Source organism: Triturus cristatus, chromosome 3_1 (genome assembly GCF_964204655.1).
Source record: "Triturus cristatus chromosome 3_1, aTriCri1.1, whole genome shotgun sequence".
In the NCBI taxonomy this organism is placed as follows: domain Eukaryota; kingdom Metazoa; phylum Chordata; class Amphibia; order Caudata; family Salamandridae; genus Triturus; species Triturus cristatus.
The window spans coordinates 579,330,600-579,355,865 of NC_140583.1; positions in this window are offsets into that span (position 1 = coordinate 579,330,600).

Genomic DNA, 25,266 nt, shown 5'->3' on the forward strand with positions numbered 1-25,266 from the left:
AAGCATTAGATGCCTTCAACTAGATGGACAGAAAGTACGCGAACACAACACAGCCTATATGGGAATTGTTCTGGTGTCATTCATACATGGCAGAGAACTCAAACCATATAGCACTTATGAAGCTGGGCTTAGGAATTCCTCAAGGTCAAACAAGCGAGCAAAGACGTGGAATTCTATCAGAATTGGAGTAGACTATATCATACGTTTGAAATCACTTTGAATATGGCGTATGTAGTCGTCAAAGGTGAAATGGTCCTACCCATGGAGGGGGGGCAATCTTTCATAAATTACAATATGTGCTTGAAGTTCGCAAGCGAGCTGCAGAGGAGCAATCCATAGGAATGAGTATTATCTAACCAGACTTACCATATGCCAGAGCAGTCTATCTGGGACAGCGGACGCAATGCATAGGAATGGGTATTATAAGGTCAGCCCTAGCATATGTTCTGATGGTAGACTGCAGAGTGACAGAGCAACAATCCCCATGCGATCGCAATCCTAGGGAGAGTTGTCCCAGATGTGGCAGGGCACAACCTTTCGAAATGGGCATTAAACAACCAGACTGGGTGCATGCTCAGAGGAGTCCATCCAGTTCACCCAGGTGTAAGAACCAGACAAATTACATGATTTGACGAGTCACCATGGAGTGGCAGAGGAGTAACCAATATGCAATCAGTATAGTTTATGCTTCAGGACTTCAGGCAGAAGTGACAGACACCCACCCGCAGAAATGGGAATTATATACCCAGTCACAGGCATGCCCAAACATAGCATCTTACTCAATTATAATATCCTCTAGTTATTTCTTTCTTTCTTTCTTTCTTTCTTTCTTTCTTTCTTTCTTTCTTTCTTTCTTTCTTTCTTTCTTTCTTTCTTTCTTTCTTTCTTTCTTTCTTTCTTTCTTTCTTTCTTTCTTTCTTTCCTTCTTTCTTTCTTTCTTTCTTTCTTTCTTTCTTTCTTTCTTTCTTTCTAAGTTTTTATATAGCGTTAACTTTGGAAACTTGGAAATAAGAAAACAAAAAAGCAAACAACAACAAAATCAAGAGAGATACCAGTTGTTTAAGTTATCAAGATGCGTAAGGTAGTATCTCTAGAAAAGGTCGACAAAACAATAGAAATGGTCCAACAACCTAGTGATAATCACGAGTGTAGATCTTGATTTGCATTGTATGGCCTAGGATGGAAATTTGATCATAAGTAGTAATATAACTTCTTTTTTGATAAATGCAGTTGAGACAATCAGTCTGAATTCAGGTGGTTGAGAGTTCCAAATCCTCAGGGCAATGCCCAAGAATGCTCTGTTTCAAGTTTTCTTTTTTATGGAATTAATTTCTGTGGTTTCAGTAACAAGGTCCTGGCGCTTCTATCTAGAGCATCTGCATCCAGCAAATAATTATAGTTTGTGTGCCATGTACCTTGGGGTGTTGTAATGTAGTGCTTCATGGGTCATGCAAGCGATTTGTAACTGTATCCTTACCTCATATGGGTGCCAGTTTAGCACTTTAATATCTGGGCAGATGTAATAGTTTTCTTTATAACATGTATGAGCCTGGCAGCAGCATTTAGAGAGACCCTTACAGGTGCCAATTTGGATCTAGGAAGGCCTCACAGGGTTGCACGTCCAGAGTCCAACCTGGGAATAACCAGGGCTTGGACTGCTGATTTGAAGTCATCATGGGAGAGGAATGGTTTTAATTTCCTTAGAATGTTCATTTGGTAGTTCACTGATGTGCTCCTGCATGTTCAGGCTCTTGTCAAGTGTCATTCCCAGAGATCTCGTGTAGTCTATATTGCCTGATGCACAGTTAGAGCGGTTAGGTGCTTCATACAGAGATCAATCTCTGGCAAGTGATTGGGTGGGACGATTAGGAGGAATTCCGTTTGGATGGCATAAAGTTTGAGGTGGTTGCAGGGTATCCATTTTTGGGCTTTTAGTAGGGTTGTGTTGAGGGATATAATATCTTCTGGGTAGGAGATTTTCAGGTACAATTGGGTGTCATCTGCATACATGTGATAATGAGTGTTGGAGGAATACAAGATTTTGGCTACATGCTCCAAAAAAAGGTGGAAGAATGTAGGTGGAAGAACGTACATGAGGGACACTTGTGGGACCCCTAGCGTGACCTGTGTGGCATTGGACAGGGGCTGGTTAACGTTAAATCTTTGAGTTCTATTGTGAAGAAATTAGGTAAACCAATGTTGTACGGACCCTGAAAATCACATCCTCCATTCAAGTAAGTCTAGGAGATGGTCATGTTTAACCTCATCGAATGCAGATGATTGGAAGTAACCCCGGGCAAAGACCTCTGCTCCGCCCGCGGAGTGTGCAGAGATTTGCCTTCTCTGCATTCCATGGAGAACGTGCAGAAGGCAAATCTACGCACACTCCGCAGCTGAGCGGAGTTGGTCAGCCCCCCGCCTCCACCCCAACTATTACAAGTAAGTAAACATTAATTAAAAAATAAATTTAAACCACTTACCTCTGTACTGTGTCGTTCCCGGGCTGCAGTCCTCCTATTCCTCGTCATATCGGTAATCCTGGTGAAAACGGCGCATGTGCGCGCCCGCGCATGTGCAGTTTTCACCATGATTACCAATATGGCGAGGAAGAGGAGGACTGCAGCCGCCAGGGGACACCGCAGTACAGAGTTAAGTGGTTTTAAATGTATTTTTAATTAATGTTTATTTACTTGTTAAATGGGGGGTTGGAGGCGGGTGGCGTAGCGGAGCTCCACGGAGTTCCATGGAGTTTGTTTGCGACTCCGTGGACCTCCGCATTGCCCCACTATGCCCACTATGCCAAGGGTCAATTAGAAGGCAGGATTCGTTCTAATCCAGAATTTTTAGCAAGTTATCCACTATGTGCATGTGAGCCGATTCAGTGTTGTGGCCTTGACCAAAGCTGGATTGGAATTGGTCTAGAAGTTGGAAGTGATCTATGCGGTTGCAAAGTTGGAGGTGAATGCCTTTTTCAATGAGCTTAGCTAAAGTTGAAATGTTGGAAATAGGGCGGAAGTTGTTTGGGTCTGAACAATTTGTGGTGGGCTTTTTCTGAATTGGGGTTACCAGTCCTACTTTTAGGCAGTCCAGGATGGTGCCTTGCTGAAGTGAGGCATTTACTATCCTGGTCCAAAGTGGGAGTAAAGAGAATGTGATCTCCCTGAAGATATTCAATGATAATGGATAGTTGAAGTGGTTTCAGGGTTTAAGTGCTGTAAGGATATTGTGAATGTCGCTTTTGCTGAAGGTTTTGAATGTATTCCAAGAGATGTTGTTTTTGGAGGTGTGCACTATGAGACCAGGAGGTACAGCTATTCACGAGGGAACCATGGTTTTGAATCCTTGTTGAATAGTCATTTTTTTAGTTGCGAGGGTGCAATTGAGACAAGGATGTTCAGTTTGCAGGTATTGTAGTGCTCTGTAAGGGCTTAGATGTCTATCATGTGTACCTGGGGATGGCAGGATGTTGTTACTGAGGGAAGTCAGATAATTCAGGTTTATGTTCCGCATATTTCTTTTCCATATTTTGAATTTCTTTAGTTGAACACATTTTGTTCTCAAACCACTTGTGAAGATGAAGGTAATATAATAGTGATCTGCCTAGTCAAAAGAGACAATAGATTCGAGTTGGATGTTATCCACCTTCACAATGATAAGGTCCAAAGTCGCACACTATCAAGGGTACCCCCTATGAGTTATTTTTAAGGTCTGGGAGAAAGGGGGGAAGCAACAATCAATACGGAGAGCTCCCACTCGATCTATATTGCTTTTATATAGGCTGACTACAGATCTTTGGGGCTGATCGCAATGAGTAAATAATAAACATACAATTTTTCTAAACTTTTATACGTGAAATGTATTTGTTAGAAATCATTATTTCATCATGTATGTCAAAAAAAGTAAAACACATTAATTTTGTCTGTAGTTTCCTTCCACAGTTTTTATATGATTTTCCTCTATTACAGAAAGTCACCATTGTTTTTTTGACATGGACAATGCTATCTGTGTCATTCAGATACATATGTGTAACCCCTACAAATTGGACACACTTGCATACTGGCCTCTTACACTAAGATACCTACTCATTCATTCAACAAACCATGTCCTACCCTCCCAAGATTGCATACACTATAATGGTCACCATAAAGATAGATGTACTACAGTCTCCGTGACAGTGTTGTGGGTCGGTTATCACATATCCAGGTCAACGCACGTTTCGATGGGTATTATTACTTTTGAACCACCTTCTACAGGCCCACAATTACATCAAATTGAGGTGAGTGGTTGGGGTATAGTCTCAAGATGTGGAAATTATATTTTCGCACAATGGAAGAGTGCCTGCCCCTATTGTTTTTTTCCTGCAGATCTCAAGATGTTCAAATCATGGAAAAGATCATGCATATCCACACTATTCTGGTACTTTGTTTATCCATTTGCATCTGTCCTTTTCTTTTCAAGTTAGCGGTGTGTTGAGAAAGTCCTTGGTAGCCACTAATCAGACTATTTAGTGCATCCATGACACCTGAACGGAATCCTTCTTCTGCAATCCTTTTGCCTAACAAAGTTTCAGAATGAAATGGTCCACTCTTATGGATATATATTCTTCCAGTTTGAGATGAATGATGAGAAAGACTTCACTGAGTTACAAAGTCCAGACAGACGTGGAATCCACCCACCTTGTTGTGTGCAGGGCTGTAGCAGAATTGTCAAGGTCGGCTAGAAAGGTTTTAAAGCTGTTTTCTGCCAAGTAATTCAGATCATTCCAGTGTAGGTTAAAATCTCCAGAGAAGATCTAGGAAACGTGATGTCCAGTGTTAGTTGTGATGACTTCAATGATTTGCTAAATGAATGGTAGGTTGTCTCCCGGTGGATGGTAGATAGCGTGTAGGTTTCATAAGGATCTGTTATTACTTGCAATGTCAATGCACAAGTATTCTCAGGAGGATATGGCAACGGTTTGTCACAGTTTCACTGAGTGGTTGTTACAGAAAATGCAAGCAATCCCATCACCAGGTCTGTGAGCTCTATCTAACCTCATGATTTCATGAGTAGGGGAGACTAGTAAATCAAGTAGAGGGGCGGAGGCATAATTTAGCAATGTTTCTGCAAGAACAGCAAGGTCGAGCTCATGTGTAAGGATGAGGTCAGAGATGTCTGGCGAGTGTCTTACAGCCGATCTGCAGTTGAGTAGCATGCATTTTGTGTGAGTAATGGGGTCAGCTGAGGTAGTCTGGGTGATGTTAATGTGTTTAAGGTTACCTTTGCTTGCAGATATAGTGTGGTGACTGGGTTCTCTGTGCGGCTCAGCAACAATAGTGTGGATTTGGGATTGAGGGTCAAAGTCAACAGTATTAGTATAGATATAAGTAAGAAGGAGGGCTTGAATGTCACTGTTAGTTAGTCATTCCTTAAGTCTAATAGGTCAGGAGGGGGAGTTAGGGAAGGGCATGGTTCGCCATCTTGGGAGTGAAGAGGAAGAGAGGTGGGAAGGCAGCCAAGAGCAGAGGTTAGCGGTTTGGGAGTGGTTACGATTGCAATTCGTCAGAGGCCTGTTGGGCCGCTGATTGATCACCAGATATGTTTGTGAGGTTTTTTAGTTCTTCTTTGTCGAAGTTTCCAAGAGATCTCATCTAGTCTAGAATCCAGAGAAGCATGGAAACATGTGGGCATAATGAGTAGGGGAGACTAGTAAATCAAGTAGAGGGGCGGAGGCATAATTTAGCAATGTTTCTGCAAGAACAGCAAGGTCGAGCTCATGTGTAAGGATGAGGTCAGAGATGTCTGGCGAGTGTCTTACAGCCGATCTGCAGTTGAGTAGCATGCATTTCGTGTGAGTAATGGGGTCAGCTGAGGTAGTCTGGGTGATGTTAATGTGTTTAAGGTTACCTTTGCTTGCAGATATAGTGTGGTGACTGGGTTCTCTGTGCGGCTCAGCAACAATAGTGTGGATTTGGGATTGAGGGTCAAAGTCAACTGTATTAGTATAGATATAAGTAAGAAGGAGGGCTTGAATGTCACTGTTAGTTAGTCATTCCTTAAGTCTAATAGGTCAGGAGCGGGAGTTAGGGAAGGGTATGGTTCGCCATCTTGGGAGGGAAGAGGAAGAGAGGTGGGAAGGCAGCCAAGAGCAGAGGTTAGCGGTTTGGGAGTGGTTACGATTGCAATTCATCAGAGGCCTGTTGGGCCGCTGATTGATCACCAGATATGTTTGTGAGGTTTTTTAGTTCTTCTTTGTCGAAGTTTCAAAGAGATCTTATCTAGTCTAGAATCCAGAGAAGCATGGAAACATGTGGGCATAATGTGGGATGGGGGACAGGTGAAGAGGGGGTACCTAGGATTGTGGTGAAGGAATTTTGGTGATCTAGGAGGACCAGTGGGGAGTAGGTATGGTTGTGGATGGAGTTTAGTTGGAGAGGAGGATTTGAGGAGCACAAGAGCTGATTGATGGTTATATGAGACGAGTTGTTAGTAAGGAGTGATCATTATCTAAAATTGCATGGGGCATCCAGAGCCAAATATTTTTCATGCCATCCAGTGAAAGAATATTATTGTCATAGCTCTTTCTTCCGTCGCTTGACATGATGGTTATTCATTTTGCACCCATAGACAAGGTATCTCACTGCTCTAGGCAGCTGTATATTAAACAAATACTATTTCAAACCTGATTCCCTTGTGGCCCAGAATTTATGCAGCAAAACCAGAGGAAAACGTTATTTTATAAGAATCTGATCGCCAAGTTATTTATTTTCAGCATGAACGTCTGATTATTCCACGAAATGTGCCTTGGTGACCGGAATTACCTTTTATTCTTTCCTCGCTCAAAAATCCACATTTGTAGGGCTTATGTGCAACTGAACAGCAACATGTTATTGAATGCTAGTTTAATCAAGGCTTCCAGTGACAAGTTGAAATTGGATTTGCTTCTCAAGGGATGCAATTGACTGCACTGCTACAATATTTCCTTAAACCTAATCCGTCAGGCAATGCCCATCTCAGAATGAGAGAATCTGCTCTGCATATAATGCCACCTGGTGCAGTGAGGACTTTTTGTATTTCACAAAGTTACTTACGTTGACGTTCGCCACTTCTCAATGGTTTTCGAGTGCCATGCACTTGGGCAATAGAAGAAGTTTCTCATAAGTAATTAGGCAGTTTTCTTTGACTGTGTCAATGGCCAACCATGCATACCTTTTATTTTTGAAAATCCTTGAATTAACAAGCTTTGCCAAAGCCTATAGGCCTGTTTTTGACAAGGTAGTGCAATGTATTTTATTTTTATAGGAATCATATGCCACAAAATTACAAAAAGAAGCATGGAAACATGCTGCAACCTGGAAGTGATGTCATTATGCTTGCATCACAAATTTAGATATACAAATCGCACATAAGTTTGAGAGAGCAGTATGGGTATTTTAAAGCAGGAAGGTGTACTTAGAACATGTCTGTAAAACCTTTTTAGGATAATGTATAACAGAGGAAAATACGAGTCTTATTGACACAAAGAAAAAGTACTATTGGCTTTGAATTACTGTTACCTGAAGACATACGGCCGAATTCAAAGTACAGCAGGTTGCACTCTGTTCTGCAGGTCAGCAGAAGGGCGTGCTCCGCTGCTTGGTGGACTACGGCTACCATATTTAGAAATCTCTGTCTGTGCCTTTAGAGAAGGCACTGGGGCATTGCTGTGCTGGATCCATGTTCAATGCACCCACAAAGCAATTTATTTTTGTCTTTCAAACACAAAGTCCAAAAGAGAGAGTTTGCTTTTGAAAAATAAAAAATTAATAGCCGTGATTCACTGACAGTTTTCTGTTACCAGTACCTGGTGAGTCATTAATCCCATTTCGTGTTTGGGACCACCATGCATTCCTGGCCGTCCCGAACTGGCCGATGGCTCAATGTTGGTTGGGCTATCGGTCAAATGTTTATGGTGGTGAAGTCATTCTGGGCTGGGTGGAGAAGTGTGGCTCACTGGTTAGAGGAGGCATACCCTGAAGCAGAGGTCAGACCCGAGACCAGGGTTCAATTCCCGACGCGGCAGGGTCTGAGCCCACGTGTCCACGGACTCGATAATTCTCACTTCGGTGCCTACTCGAATCATGGGTTCACACTCTGCAACTCTGGGCAATAGCTTGCTTAATCTCTACTGCGGCCCCACCCTGCGGCGGGATGCCTGGCTTTCACCTTGGGGATGCCCAGTGCGGGCTATCTCACAGGGAAAAAGCCAGGACGGGTTCCCAATGCAAGCGCCGAGATGCCCAAGGGTAAGTTGAGCGCTATATAAGAACACACATACATACATACATACATTTGTGGTGAGAAACATGACAGTTCCACCGAATATAAAAAGTAGGGGAAGTGTGCGTTTGGCAGATAGATTACTCCCAATGTGTTTTGCAGAGTAACATGCCCATCAATCTCACACAAAAGGTCCAGAACAGCAACACTTCTAGTATCAAAACAATGACCTAATCTAGCGAAGAAAACTGCAGTATTCTATAATCGTGGCATATGAATCTCAAGCTATTTACCGACAAATATACAGCAGCTGCACCTTGGGAGTCAGTCAAAAATGCAAAACAAATGTATTTGCCTTCATATTGGTCCTTCATGTGAATACTTTAGCAAAGTTGATTAACGTCTGTCAATAGGTGTGAGGCATCCAATCTACCCATAGCACCCTTCCTTCCTTTTTATTTGTCTGCAGTCATTTAATAACCTTCATTGATGGGTGAGATCTGCATTTTTAGCATGTGCTTTTGTGTAAATGAATAGAAACGTCACTCATTCTAGTATAGCCATGCTGAGGGTGGGAGTGTTGCCTGGTATTTGTCTTGTATAATGAGATGTATCATGACATATTGGAAAATTGATCCTTGTGCCTATGGACAGAACCACTTGCAAAGTTTGTTTCCTTATAGACAAAAATAAATTTAGTGTACACTGGTACATTTTTGCATGCAGATCTAAATGTTTGTAAATTTACTCCTGCACTTTGGTGTCAATCTAAACTTTGTGCCAGTGTAGATTTACAGCTAAATGTAAAATTACATGTCTCCACACCCTGAAACCAGTGGGTGACCATGTAAGAAATAATTACCAAAAAATTACCATTAGTAACTTTCCACATTTATGTAGAGATCTTCACCACTGGAGACGGAGATCTTTCTATGGCAATGTATATATTTTTTAAAATGTTTATTCATAAAAAAAAAAGATATTACCTACTGGCGGTCGCCAGTAGGTAGTTATAGTTAGGACCCTGTTTCCATAGGAAATCCGCAACATTCTATTTTGAATAACTTTGGCGCCGGTAGACGAATCCTCGCGAATTTCTCAAAATAGGTGGGGCGCTACGCTCCGCTCCTACCCTGAAAGTCTCGGGGGGATTCGTCAAGCGGGGGCTGAGATAAAAGGGGGGTCCCAAAACGCGTTTTTCCCATGCATTTTTCCATAGGACCTTTAGACAGGGCTACAGCCCGAACGGCTGAACAGAATTACTAGAAATTTGGCAGAGAGGTAGTCCTCAGGTCAAGGAAGTGCATTTTGTAGGTTTGGTGTAAATCTGTTCAGTAGATTCTGAGAAAATAGCCTTTAAATCAATATATATATCTGAGCCAGCTTACGGTACGCTTACCGTAAGCTTACCGTACGCGTACGGTGGCGTGCGCGAGCGCGATTCTGATTGGCTGTTACATCTAAGTAAACATTCGAATCGGTCGAAACCAGGAAGCGGCGGCCGCCATTTTCTCTCTCGCACTCTGAGGGGGGGGCTGTAAACAAAGGCAAAAAACATATAAAGGGGCTGTTTAGACAGCGCCCATGCACATAGCCATGTTAGTTGAGTCCTCAAAGATCCCCCAAGGCCAAAAACGGTAAACTTTTATTTTTTGAAAATTTCGCCGATTACGCTTACCGTACGCGTACGGTGCGCTTACGCTAAAAATGTTAATTAAAAAAAAAAAAACACTCTCTGTGCATGGCATATTATTGTCATCACTTACAAATTAAATTTAACAGATTACCTATCACAAAGAAGCGCATAATATGTCCTCCATGTGCGCACGGTGCGTAACGTGGGCACGCGGTGCGCGTAGCGCACTGCGTGCCCACCTTGCGTGTACGGCACTAACTGCGTAAAGTGGGCGCGCGGTGCGCGAAGCGCACCGCGTGCTCACTGAGCGCGCACGGTGGGCGAAGCGCACCGTGCGCGCACGGAACAAACTGCGTTAAGTGGGCGTGCACGCCACAAATGGCGTAAAGTAACTTAGCATTTAAAAAACCGTACAAATTCACTGAAAAAACCATAGGTTTCACACACGTTATAGTTAGGAATTAGCATTTAAAAAACCTTGCTAATTCAATGAAAAAACCATAGGTTTCACACATGTTATAGTTAGCTGGAAATTTTACTGATAAAAAAACAATGAAATTCCCCCGTTATAGTTACTGTAGGCAACTATAACTCACGCGACCGCAATCCTCTGCTGATGACATATGTGTCTTTATGAAAAAAAAATATTTGTAATATATGTATAGCTAAAATTTAATGGAAGAAGACATGGGCAAATAAGTGTCTAAATACAGTATTAGCATCAGCAGAGGATTGCGGTCGCGTGAGTTATAGTTGCCTACAGTAACTATAACGGGGGAATTTCATTGGTTTTTTATCAGTAAAATTTCCAGCTAACTATAACATGTGTGAAACCTATGGTTTTTTCATTGAATTATATATATATATATATACCCAATCGCAAAGGTGGTCCCAAAAGAAAGAACCCGCTCAGGTTGGTAATGTTGCTTCATTTATTATGCAGGACTGCAGCATGGACAGAAAACAATGCACACTGCTTGTGTGCATTGTTTTCTGTCCATGCTGCAGTCCTGCATAATAAATGAAGCAACATTACCTACCTGAGCGGGTTCTTTCTTTTGGGGCATCCTTTGCGATATATATATATATATATATATTCACTGAAAAAACCATGGGTTTCACACACGTTATAGTTAGGAATTAGCATTTAAAAAACCTTAGAAATTCAATGAAAAAACCAAAGGTTTCACACATGTTATAGTTAGCTGGACATTTCACTCGTAAAAAACCATTGAAATTCCCCCGTTATAGTTAGTTCAGCTAACTATAACTCGCGCGCCCGCAATGCACTACTGATGACGTCACATATTACATCACTCATGACATGGTCAGTGACATCACTCATGACATCACTGATGACATCTCAAATGACATCACTGATGACATCATCCAGTGAATGTGTGTTTTTCTGAAAATTAAATATGTTTAATATATGTATATCTCAAGGTCGATGGAAGAATAAATGAGTATATAAGTGTCTAAATTGATGATTTGTTTTTGAAAAATTGATTGTGTAACTGACTGATTAAGTGTATCTTTATGAATACATGGCTAAGTGAGTAATGTTTAAATGTGTAAATACCTGTATCAGTCTCTCACTTTGTATATAAGTGGCTGCATGGGTTGGTGAGTAGCTACCTGAGTGTCTATATAGGTTATTAGTTGGTTTTTTGAGTATCAGTATGAGTGTCTGAGTGTCTTCATGGTTCGGTGGGGGTTATTATGTAGTGCATAGGTGCATGAATTAGTGACTCACTGTTTGTATGTGTTGAAGACAGCATGTGTGTAGGACCGTATGGGTGGATGAGTGTGTGTATGGGTGTGTTAGTGAGTGAATGACTGTCTCAATAGTGTCTTTATGAGTAACTACATATGTTTTAAACTAGTATATATGACTATTGGTGTATATAAGTAAGTATATGTGCGAGTGAGAGATTGGAAGAGTGCCTGTATGAATAAGTATGTGTTTCTATAAGTGATTATTTAAAAGACTAAGTATGTGTAAGTTTCTGTAAAAGTAAGTGTGGTGGTGTGTGTATAACTGTATATGCAGGTAAATGGATGTTTGATTCTTTATTAGCATGAGTGACTATGTGTGAGTAACTCTATGAATGAGTGGCATTGTGTTACAGGATGTTTAGGTGTATGAGTACATATGATGTGTGAGTACATGTATGAGTGACTGTATAGGATTGTTGGTGGATGAGTGGATGTGTATGTGGATCTTAGAATTACTGAATAGGTTGTTGTAACTGTTATTGGTATGTCCATTTTTTTGAAAATTTCAGTCTCTATTTTTAAATGTGTGTATCAAAGGTTATATTAGGGTGAGAGGAGGTCTACCACTCTATCACAAGGATGATGTCATCAGTGATGTCATTTGAGATGTCATCAGTGATGTCATGAGTGATGTCACTGACCATGTCATGAGTGATGTAATATGTGACGTCATCAGTAGTGCATTGCGGGCGCGCGAGTTATAGTTAGCTGAACTAACTATAACGGGGGAATTTCAATGGTTTTTTACGAGTGAAATGTCCAGCTAACTATAACATTTGTGAAACCTTTGGTTTTTTCATTGAATTTCTAAGGTTTTTTAAATGCTAATTCCTAACTATAACGTGTGTGAAACCCATGGTTTTTTCAGTGAATACATATATAAATATATATATTATCTACTGGCGGTCGCCAGTAGATAGTTATAGTTAGGACCTATTTTCCATAGGAAATCCGCAACATTCTATTGGGAATACCTTTGGCGCCGATTGACGAATCTTTGCAAAATTTTCGAAACTTTTGGCTAGCTCCGCTCCGCTCCGCTCCTACCCTGAAAGTTTCGCATTGATTCGTCAAGCGGGGGCCGAGAAAAAAGGGGGGTCCCAAAACGCATTTTCCACATGCAATTTCCCATAGGATCTGTTGTCGCAGCTACAGCCCGAACCGCTGAATGGAATGACACCAAATTTGGCAAAGAGGTAGTCCTCAGTTCAGACTCGTGCCTTTTGCATAAATGTTGTGAATCTGTTCAGTAGTTCCTGAGAAAATTAAGGTAAAAAAGTTAGTGATATCTATGGCCGCGGAGGATCCGCGGATCCTCCACGCACCCTCCCCGAACCCTCCCGAGCACGAGCTGAATGCTAATTGGCTGCCAACATTCTGAATCAGGAAGTGTTGGCAGCCATCTTGTGCCTCGGTAGAACCGAGGCACAAGAAAGCACAAAAACAAAGACGCAAAACGCAACAAGGGGGCAGGGTAGAAACACCCTGTCCCCCTAGGCCAGCTCGCGTAGGGTCCACGCATCCCACTAACGAAAAAAAAAAAAAAACGCGGGCTCCCGTGCTTCGTTTAGATTTAGCCCCCGGGGGGGCCAAGTCCCGGGGGAAATATGGTTTTATAATGGGGGGCCCACAGGGGACCACCACTCCCCGGGGCTTATTGTTATATATGCAGGGGGGCTCATGGCCCCCCCGCAGCCCCAGGGCTTTAAAACAAAAAAAAAGCCTGTGTGGGGGGGCTCGAGCCTCCCCACATGCCCCGGGGACCGCCACCTCCCCGGGGCACTGAATATGCAAAATAGGGGGGTCCGTTACGGACCCCCAAGCCCCGGGGACCACCACACCCCGGGGCTTTAACTTAAGTGGAGCCAATGATGGCCCTGGGGACCGCCAACCCCCAGGGCCGGCTCCTGCAGTGTCCCGGGGTGCCCACCCCCAGGACACCGGGACACTGCTGTTTGCTATGGCAGGGTGGTAACCTCGCGGCTCCCGCCCTTCCATAGCAAACTGCTTTGGTATTTGGAAGAGAGAGCAGGAAACCTGCTCTCTCTTCCAAATACCAAAGATGATTGCTTTTCCACACGGGGAGCAGCATGTTAGCTGCTCCCCATGTGGAAAAGCAATGCCGGCTCCCGCAGGACGCGGGAAGCCGGCGGGGCCGTGGGGGGATTGGGGACCCCCCCACGTCCCCAACGGAGGTCAGGCCCCGGGGGATGTGGTCCCCCTCCCCAAATTTAAAAAACAAAAAAATTAAAAATAATGGCCCCGGGGGATAATTTTTTTTTTTTTAAAAAGGGCCATGCCCTGGGGGATGGGGTCCCCGGGGCAAATCATGGCCTGGGGAGGGGGGCCGCGCAGCCCCATTCCCATTTAAAAAAAAAGAATAAAATCAAAATTGGGGACAGGCCCTGGGGGATGGGGTCCCCAGGGCCAAAAAAAAAGAAAAAGAAGGGGGGCTACACAGCCCCCCTTCTAAAAAACAGAGGGGGGAAAAAAAAGTATCGGGCCGGAGGCCACGCCCCCTCCTTACACCACTCTGCAAACGCACCCCCTGGCGCGTTTGCAGAGAGGGAACAAATTCCCCTTCAATACTGGGGGTCCCTGGGGGCCAACTAGCCCACCAGGAACCTCCAGTATGCGCCAGGGGCCTGCGTTGCAGAGAGGTGTAATGAGGCCACGCCCCTTTTTACACATCTCTGCAACGCAGCTCCCTGGTGCTTACTGGAGGTACCTGGCGGGCTAGTTGGCCGCCAGGGGACCTCAGGGGGGACTTAATCTCTCAACTCAAAACGCGCCACGGGGCGTGTTTGCACAGTGGTGAAGGTAGGGGGCGGGCCCTGAGGTGATACTGTGCAAACACGCCCTGTGGAGCGTTTTAAGTTGGGGAATTCATTCCTCTTCAATCCTGAGGGTCCCTGGGGACCAACTAGCCCACCAGGTACCTCCACTAAGCGCCACGGAGCTGCGTTGCAGAGTGTTGTAAAAAGGGGAGTGGCCTCTGAAGACCTCTCTGCAAGGCAGCTCCCTGGCGCATACTGAAGGTACCTGGTGGGCTAGATGGCCGCCAGGGGACCTCAGGATTCAAGGGGACTTAATCCCCCAACTTAAAACACCCCACGGGGCGCGTCTGCACAGTGGTGAAGGTAGGGGGCGGGGCCTGAGGTGAGATCTGTGCAAACACGCACTGTGGCGCTTTTTAAGTTGGGGAATTAATTCCTCTTCAATCCTGAGGGTCCCTGGGGACCAACTAGCACACCAGGTACCTCCAGTAAGCGCCACGGAGCTGTGTTGCAGAGTGTTGTAAAAAGGGGCGTGGCCTCTGAATACCTCTCTGCAATGCAGCTCCCTGGTGCATACTGGAGGTACCTGGTGGGTTAGTTAGCCCCCAGGGGACCTCAGGATTGAAGAGGAATTAATTCCTCAACTTAAAACGCGCCACAGGGCGTGTTTGCACACGTCACCTTAGGCCCCTCCCCCTTCCTTCACCATTGTACAAGTATTCCTATAAAATCAGCCGAACTACGAATTCCGATTTACTCACCTGTTATCAGGAGAGAACCCAGGGCTGCATCTTTTAGCCGAGCACTGAACCTGAAAAGTAATTCTAAGCGTACTTACCAGTAACTTGTATTTCCTTCCATAGGAATCCATTGTGTGGTTTTCACCAGAAAATTTTCAGTGTCCATTTTTGAAACGTACAAATATTCCTCTAAAATCAGCCGAACTACGAATTCCGATTTACTCACCTGTTATCAGGAGAGAACCCAGGGCTGCATCATTTAGCTCAGCACTGACCCTGAAAAGTAATTCTAAGCATACTTACCAGTAACTTGTATTTCCTTCCATAGAAATCCATTGTGTGGTTTTCACCAGAAAAGTTTCTAAGTTTCTATTTTCACAAACTAAAAATATTCCTAAAAAATTGTCTGTATGACTTAAACACATTCTTTCAACTGTTTACAGGAGGTTGGCCAGTGCTGGATCCAGGATCCACCACTGAGTAAGAAAAAGTAACGATAACACTACTTACCTGCTAAGTGAATTTTCTGCCATAGGATAACATTGGTGATTCTATGGGAAAAAGTTTCTAAGTGTCAACTTTTAAAATACAATAATATTCCTTAAAAAATTACTACTGTAACCAAAGCGCTTTTACTCAACTGTTTACATGAGATGTCCAAGGACTGAATCTAGGATCCAGTCTTGTGGTTAGAAAAGTAATCCATAAAGTAACTAATTGCATTTAACTAGAAATTCACATTGAGCTCAATGTTGCTTTGTGTTTGAAATTGTGTTGCCCATTGCAACAACTGTAACTACTGTACTTAAAAGTCTGTTGCCTATTTGCCAAGTATTTAAACTAAAGTAATTCATTCTGAGAAAGTATATTTTGTATTGTAATGTATAATGTAATTAAAAAAATATATCTAAAAATAAATAGTTTAAAAAATGTAGTAAATCAGTATAAAAAAAATCAGTATACCAATTAATACATTCAAAATTGTCATTTAGAAAACCTTTGAAATTCACTGAAAAAACCATAGGTTTCAGGCCTGATATAGTTAGGAATTAGCATTTAAAAAACCTTTGAAATTCACTGAAAAAACCATAGGTTTCAGGGGCGTTATAGTTAGGAATTGGCATTTAAAAAACCTTAGAAATTCACTGAAAAAACCATAGGTTTCAGGGGCATTATAGTTAGCTGGACATTTCCCTCATACAAAACCCTAGAAATTACCCTGTTATAGTTAGTTCAGCTAACTATAACTCGCGCCCCCGCAATGCACTGCTGATGACGTCACATATTACATCACTCATGACATAGTCATATAAAAAGTGCACAGAGTGCCTTTTCCTCTCTTTGTAAATATGAAAGAGTATCTTGCACAATAACTATGTTACAAAAGGTAACATATTTCCGTTTTTAAAATTCCTTGCGAATGATAGAAGGTAAGCACAGAGTTTTGTCTGCAAAGATGTTCAAAGAAGAATGATTGAAATAATTGCGGTCCTTCGATAGCTAAAATGGGAAATATTATGAACCCCTCAAATCTCTTTTTTTGCAGGTCACATGATATCTGATTATGGTCTGATTTCAAAACTACATATGTATAAACAGAGTGTTTTTAGAAACGTGTTTCAACTTTGTAGCTTCTTGCAGACCTCCTCATTCTACACATTGAGACTTAGTTAAATTTACCTTCACATTAATAGGAATAAAAAATGGTACACATTTTTTTCAGATTTTCATTCCAATCTAAATTCATACAAATTGCTTATTTTAAAACTTGGATCTGTGAAAGAAAAGGAAAAATTCTTTTTTTTAACATGTAATAATAAATTTTATACAACACAGCATAATTTCCACAAAGTAATTTGTTTGCCTTTTTTGCTGTTCTCAGAATATATTAAATTTCACTAAAATAGTGATTTCAATCGTACTTATCACTTAACAGCGGGAAAATAAAAAACAAACACAAAGATTGTTAAAAAAAAAGAACATGCTATTCTCAACAAAATACCACAAGATACAAATCACAGATATATGAAATGCTTACAGCTAACAACATTTTATAAGTTTAACTTACAAAAACTGTAAATGTTGTCGCTTTAAAATATTCACTGAATCTAAGGATGAATTTTTGGAGGACGCATCACGCCCACAACGTTTTCCTTCAGTGATGTGGAAATTTTGTACTTTTCCCGAGGGGCAAACAAAGACCAATGCCACCTTGTTCACGTGCAAGATTTGCAAAAGAGTTCTGTTGCAAGGGGATCCTAACAAGAAATACTCGTACGGCACGGCAAGTATGATGAAACACCAAAGGACCCTTCATCCAAACAATCTTGCACGAGAAGAGTGCAGACAGGTGAGAAACACTCCTGTTCTGTATCTGTAAAAAAGAATCACAAATAAATGTATATTAATAACTTCCAAATTTATACTATTCCATTACTGTACAAACACATTTTATATAAAAACTGACAAAGAAACTATAGCCCTGAACCACAAGTGTGACGATTGTTAAAACACTACATGCATAGTGCATACTACTTTGAAGCAGTTCATGCCCTAAAGCCTACCTCACTAAAAGACTACATGCTAACTGACTGAATGATTACAGTACTATAAGGAGACACACTGGGTGAGTGACCGGGGGTTTGCTAGAAGTGTATGAATACTGATTGGGGAATTGAAGGTGTGAAAGACAACTGTGTAGGTGATTAGAGGACTGCATGCATAGTGAATATGCATTTGAAGCAGTCTATGTGCTAAGGCCTGGCTCACTGCATGAGTACTTGGGTACTGACGGAATGATTAGAGTACAGCAAAGAGAGTGCCTGGGTGAATTTATAAGTGGTTGGCTTTTGACACAGTGAATGGATTAGTACTTGGTACTGATTGGGTCACCAGAGGAGTGGAAAGGGAGTGACAGGATGTTTGCTGGACTGTATGGATACTGACTAGGGAATTGAAAATGTGAAAGACAAGTTTATAGTATGTTAGAAGACTGCATGCATACTGCATAGACATTTGAAGCAATCTATGTGGTAATGTATGGTTCACAACATGAGTACTTGGAAACTGACTAAATCATCAGACTACTGCTAGGTTAGTGCCTGGGTAAAACTTTTAAATTTTCAGTTCTGGCACAGTGAAGAGAATAGTACATGGTACTGCACTTTAGTGTCAAACCCTGACTCATTTTATCAATGCATATGCAAAGAATAGCTTCTAAAGCTACTAAAACTTGACAACATGACCGATTTTAAAACAGTTATCTGTCAGCAAATACACGATGTTACCAAATGCTTCTCTCACAATCCTTACCCAAATGTACACAGACTCACAGTGTGATTTTAGACAAGCAACACTATCCCTAGCAGTTTACCAAAACTCATTCACTAGTCTAGAAGAGGTAATGGCACTGCACACAATCTACATATTTAAGTACAGCACATTAGTGTCAAAGCATGACTCATTTAATCAACGCATAAGCAAAGACTTGCTTCTAATGCTGCTAAAACTTGACAACATGACAGGTTTAAAAGAGTTATCTACCAAATACACGATGTTCCAAATACTTCTCTCACAGTGGTTCCCAAATGCACACAGACTCACAGTGTGATTCTAGACAACAACCACTATACCTAGGAGTTTACCAAAAATCATTCACTACTGTGGAACTGATAAGGGAATGGCACACAATCTACATATTTCAGGACTGCACTATTGTGTCAAAGCCTGACTCATTTAATCAAAGCATAAGCAAAAACTGGCTTCTAATTCTACTAAAACTTGACAACATGACAGGTTTCAAAACAATTATCTGTCAGCAAATACACGACGTTACCAAATGCTTCTCTCACAGTGGTTCCCAAATGCACACAGACTCACAGTCTGATTCTAGACAAGCAACACTATCCCTAGCAGCTTACCAAAACTCATTCACTACGGTGGAAGGGGTAAGGGGACTGCACACAATCTACATATTTCAGTACTGCACTTTACTGTCAAAGCATGAATCATTTTATCAATGCATAACCAAAGACTGGCTTCTAATGCTACTAAAACTTGACAACATGACAGGTTTTAAAAGAGTTATCTGTGAGCAAATATACAATGTTACCAAATGCTTCTCTCACAGTGGTTCCCAAATGCACACATACTCACTGTGTGATTCTAAACAAACAACACTATCCCTTGCACTATACCAAAACACATTTGTTCATCTAGAAGGAGTACTACATTTTATTATAGAAACATAACTCATTTCACAAATTCATAAGCAATGACTGGTTTCTAATTCTACCAAAATATAAAAACAGCACAGTTATCTGTCTGCAAACACATGAAAAACACAAATGCTTTTCACAGAATGGTTTCTACATGCACACACACTGTCAATAAGATTGTAGAGAAAAAAAGTACTCCCTACACTTTAGCAGGAGAAATACATTAGTCTGATTAAAATCAAATTAGTCTACATACATCCCCTCACAATTAAATAACTCACCTTTCAAGTTGTTTTGTAGATTAAGAAGTATATCAGTCACACAACAGATTTTCTTTCACAGAATCTCTGCACTGTGTACCTCTCAGCAAAAACAAAGAATGGAAAAGTTTCCCTTTCATTTTCCACACATATACATGTAAACATCAAATCACAATCCTTCACACATAAATTCAAAAGCAAACACACATTTCTATTGGTTAAACATTTCAACCCTTTCCAACTGAAATACATTTCAACCCTTCCCCCAATCTGCCTTCAGCCTGTTACCATAGAAACAGGTCATGGAACACTGCACTGAGCACACAGGTCACAAGTTCAGCACACAATGTTGCTAAACAAGACAGCAAGTGTGCTTGACTTTTCAACATATCAGATAATCATATATAATGTTTCCTTACAATCTGTTTTTGTTAACCAATAAGACTCAGACCTTTAAAAAACAAAAATATACACCCTACCTTTCAGTGTAGAAAGTACTCATACAACCAATGATTTCTTGTCTTTTTTCAATTTTTTTTTCCTTGGATCCGCGCACCCAACGCGAGAGAATCCGTGCACCCAATGCGATAGGATGCGCGCACCGTGCGTGCATTCACCGTTAAAAATAAAAAAAAAGTGGGCCCCAGGAGCACCTCTAGAGGGTCAGAGTATTTCCACTCTGCCCCCTTTATATGTTTTACACACTTATTCACCTTGCTTCTTCAGCCTCGCTTCTACTGAGGCAGAAAATGGCCGCCAACAGTTCCTGGTTTCGAATGTGGACAGACACTCGACAGCCAATTAGCATTCAGCGCGCGATCGGGAGGGTGCGCGCTTGGTTAGGGGAGGGTGCGCTTACGGTGCGGGTAGGGTCCGCGGATCCTCCTCGGCCATAGATATTTATGTACTTTTAACTCTAATTTTCTCAGGAACTACTGAACGGATTCACACCATTTATGCAAAAGGCATGAGTCTGAACTGAGGACTACCTCTTTGCCAAATTTGGTGTCATTCCGTTCAGCAGTTCGGGCTGTAGCTGCGACAACAGATCCTATGGGAAATTGCATGGGGAAAACGCGTTTTGGGTCCCACCTTTTTTATCGGCCCCCTGTTGACGAATCACCACGAAACTTTCAGGGTAGGAGCGGAGCGGAGCTGGCCAAAAGTTCGAAAAATTTCGCGAGGATTTGTCAACCGGTGCCAGATATATTGGGAATAGAATGTTGCGGATTTCCTATGGAAAATAGGTCCTAACTATAACTATCTACTGGCGACCGCCAGTAGATAATATATATATATCTATGTGTATCTATATATGTATATATATATATACATATTCACTGAAAAAAACATAGGTTTCAGGGGCGTTATAGTTAGCTGGACTTTTCACTCGTACAAAACCGCTGAAATTCCCCCATTATAGTTAGTTCAGCTAACTATAACTCGCGCGCCCGCAATGCACTGCTGATGACGTCACATATTACATCACTCATGACATGGTCAGTGACATCACTCATGACATCACTGATGACATCTCAAATGACATTATTGATGACATCACTGATGACATCATCCTTGTGATAGAGTGGCAGACCTCCTCTCCCCCTAATATAACCTTTGATACACACATTCAAAAATAGAAACTAACATTTTCAAAACAATGGACATACCAATGCCAGTTACAACAACCTATTCAGTAATTCTAAGATCCACATACACATCCACTCATTCACCAACAGTCCTATACAGTCACTCATATATGTACTCACTCATCATATGTACTCATACACCTATACATCCTGTTACACAACGCCACTCATCCATAGAGTTACTCACACACAGTCAATCATGCTAATAAAGAATCAAACATCCATTTACTTGCATATACAGTTATACACACACCACCACACTTCTACAGAAACTTACACATACTTAGTCTTTTAAACAACAGGAACTCTTTCAATCTCTCACTCTCACATATACTCAATTATATACACCAATAGTCACATATACTAGTTTAAAACATATGTAGTTACTCATAAAGACAATATTGAGACAGTCATTCACTCACTAACACACCCATGCACACATTCATCCACCCATACAGTCCTGCACACATGCTGTCTTCAACACATACAAACAGTGAGTCACTCATTCATGCACCTATACACTACATAATACCCCCCACCGAACCATACAGACACTCAGACACTCATACTGATACTCAAAAAACCAACTAATAACCTATATAGAAACTCATGTAGCTACTCACCAGCCCATGCAGCCACTTATACACAAAGTGAGAGACTGATACAGATATTTACATATTTAAACATTACTCACTAAGCCATGTATTCACTAAGATACACTTAATCAGTCAGTTATATAATCAATTTTTCAAAAACAAATCATCCATTTAGACACTTATATACCCATTTATTCTTCTATCGACCTTGAGATATACATATATAAAACATATGTAGTTTTCAGAAAAACACACATTCACTGGATGATGTCATCAGTGATGTCATTTTAGATGTCATCAGTGATGTCATGAGTGATGTCACTGACCATGTCATGAGTGATGTAATATGTGACGTCATCAGCAGTGGATTGCGGGCGCGCGAGTTATAGTTAGCTGAACTAACTATAACGGGGAATTTCAATGGTTTTGTACGAGTGAAAAGTCCAGCTAACTATAACGCCCCTGAAACCTATGTTTTTTTCAGTGAATATATATATATATATATACATATATCTGTCAAAGTCTCGCGCTGTGAACAACGCAAGAAACAGTCGCACTCAGGATATAATTAAGCAGATAAGGTATTTATTGACTTGACGTGTTACGACACACTGTCTTTGTCAAAAAGTCACACATTAGATAACGGGCAGCCATGTCTTTTAAAGAAGCATTTCCGGGTTACCATCATAGACATAGAAGACATATTTACATCAATGTAAGTGCATCCTGAACACTTTTTGGAAGAAAGACTGTACAATTCAAACAACAAAACTTTATCGTTAATAATTGGCAACACAGTCACAATTAATTTTTTAAAAATAAAATAGATTACAATTCATGAGTGAATTAATTATCATTGCTCAATCAACAATAAAAGAAATTGACTCATATTTAAGAAAATACGAAAGTTCATGATAATTTTGGAAAAATGCCAAGTGGCATGTATCCGAAAATACTCGGGCCGGTGCCCGTTGCATATTGTACGGGAGTTCAGGATTTAGAGTTTCAAAAGGAATGCAAATGAATCAAAAGACCTTAAGTCAAGTCTGCCCATGATCAATTTTAAGTTGGAAACAAAATAAATCAGTATCGGAATGGCTTAAAAGTAAAAACTGGGGCAATAGAGAGAACACAACTGGGAAAGGGGATATAAGCCTAGATTAGGCATTATCAGACCCTAGTGTCTTAATTGCAAGTGCATAGTACAGACAAGTGAGAAGCTCACAGCCGTGAGGATCTAACGCAGTAGCGTCCTAATGTCAAATGTAAATGACAGATAGCACAACTACACAGAATTCAGGAGAGGGGAGAGAAATTCAGCCTAGGTGGACATGGAGATCTTCCTCATGGTTGAGGCCTCCTGGAGTTTTGCTTTGTAACTTCACTATGTACTCTGATTCCAGGCGTCGCAATTGATGTTCCCGGTCTCCTCCTCTCGTGGATAACACAACCCTGTCAATGCCAAAAAATGAGATTTTAGTGCTAATATCCTGACATTAGGATGTGCCTGATCACAATGTTTGGCTATAGCATAAGACAAATCGCCATTTTTGATTGCGCGCAAATGTTCTAGAACACGCTTCTTCACCGGGAAGATTGTGCTTCCCACATAACGTAGGCCACAAATACATACCAAAACATAAACAACAAAATCTCTATTGCAGTTTATAAAACAGCTGATTTTTCCAGTCTTACCATTAGCTAAGATAAATGTCTTAACATTTGTATTGCTGTTGCATACTTTGCATCTCCCACATTTGTGGAAACCTGGAAGTTCTTTTAACCAGGTTCCACATGGCCTTGACTTGATTGTGAGGTGGCTGTGCACCAAGATGTCTCTTAGCGATTGACACTTCTTGTATGTTATATGTGGTGTAGGACTAACCTTTTTCCCTATAACAACGTCATTTCTGATTATGTGCCAGTGCTTCTTAACTATTTTGTGAATCTCCTGTGAGGCATGATTGAAAGTGGTAATGAGTCTTATCTCATGTTTTTCACTGTTCTTTTCTTTGGGTAACAGTAAGTTGTTTCTGCTTATTTTCTCTGCTTTGTCAGTTGCTATTCTGATGGTCCCACCCGAATACCCTCTGTTCTTAAAGCGAGCCCTCATTTGTTGTGCTTCTCGCTCGAAGGCATTCATAGTGCTACAATTACGCTTAGCTCTTAACAGTTCCCCATAGGGGATACTGTTCTTGAGTCCCGTAGGATGATGACTGCGTGCATGTAAAATGCTGTTACTGGACGTGGGCTTTCTGAAGAGGCTCGTGTTGAATGTTTCATGTTCAACCTCAACTAGAATATCAAGAAACTCAATTCTTGTTCGATCGGTTTTGCTGGTGAACTGTAGATTTAATTTGTTTACCGACAAACCTTGGATAAAAATATCTAGAGAGCTTTGTGGTCCGTCCCATATTAGAAAAATTTCATCTATATAGCGGGTCCACATCATAACATTGTCCATGTACTGTATGTTGTTATGATGCCACAAATGTTCCGCCTCCCACCACCCCATAAAAAGACATGCATACGATGGAGCAAAGCAACTTCCCATCGCAGTACCTGTATACTGTTCATACCAGTCATCTTCAAATAGGAAACAGTTGTTGTACAGACAAAATTGTAGCATATGCAATAGTATTTCGGCATGGTCGTACATAGTGGTGGGTCTGTCCCTAAAATAGTATTTGCATGCTTGTATGCCCAAATCATGTTCAATACTGGTGTATAGTCCAACCACATCAATTGTCGCTAAAATGTACGTTTCCTTCCATGGAATTTCCTGTACTTTAGTTAGAAAATCCATGGTGTCCCTACAATATGATGGTAGATTCAGGACATAAGGACAGAGAAAATAATCCAGATAAATTGAAGTGTTTTCGAGGAGACTCTGATATGATGGGTCTCCCAGGGGGATCTGCAGGGTGCTTGTGCACCTTTGGCAACATATAGAATACAGGAGTTACAGGTTTCTTGACCAGCAAGAATAAATACTCATTCTGGCTTAGCATGTCACCCTCGCGCCAGCCATTTAAAAATTTATGGTATTCTAGGATAGTTTTGTTGTATCTTGCCTGGCTGGATCTAAGATAGCAGCCTCAGAACTCAAGTTGCCTCTTAGCCTCTGTTCGGTACTTGTTAATGTCCCATAGGACCACGTTACCCCCTTTATCAGAGGGTTTGATAACAAAGTCAGTTGCTGTTTTCAAGGACTGCATACCAGCCCTTTGCGCAGCAGTCAGATTCCTGGCAAAATTATTGCCTTCATTTTTCCAAAGGGACAATAGATCAAGTAAAACAGCCTCATGGAATGTGTCTAATCCATCATGTAATGTTACAGGGTTAAATTTGGAATTGGGTTTAAAGTCATTTCT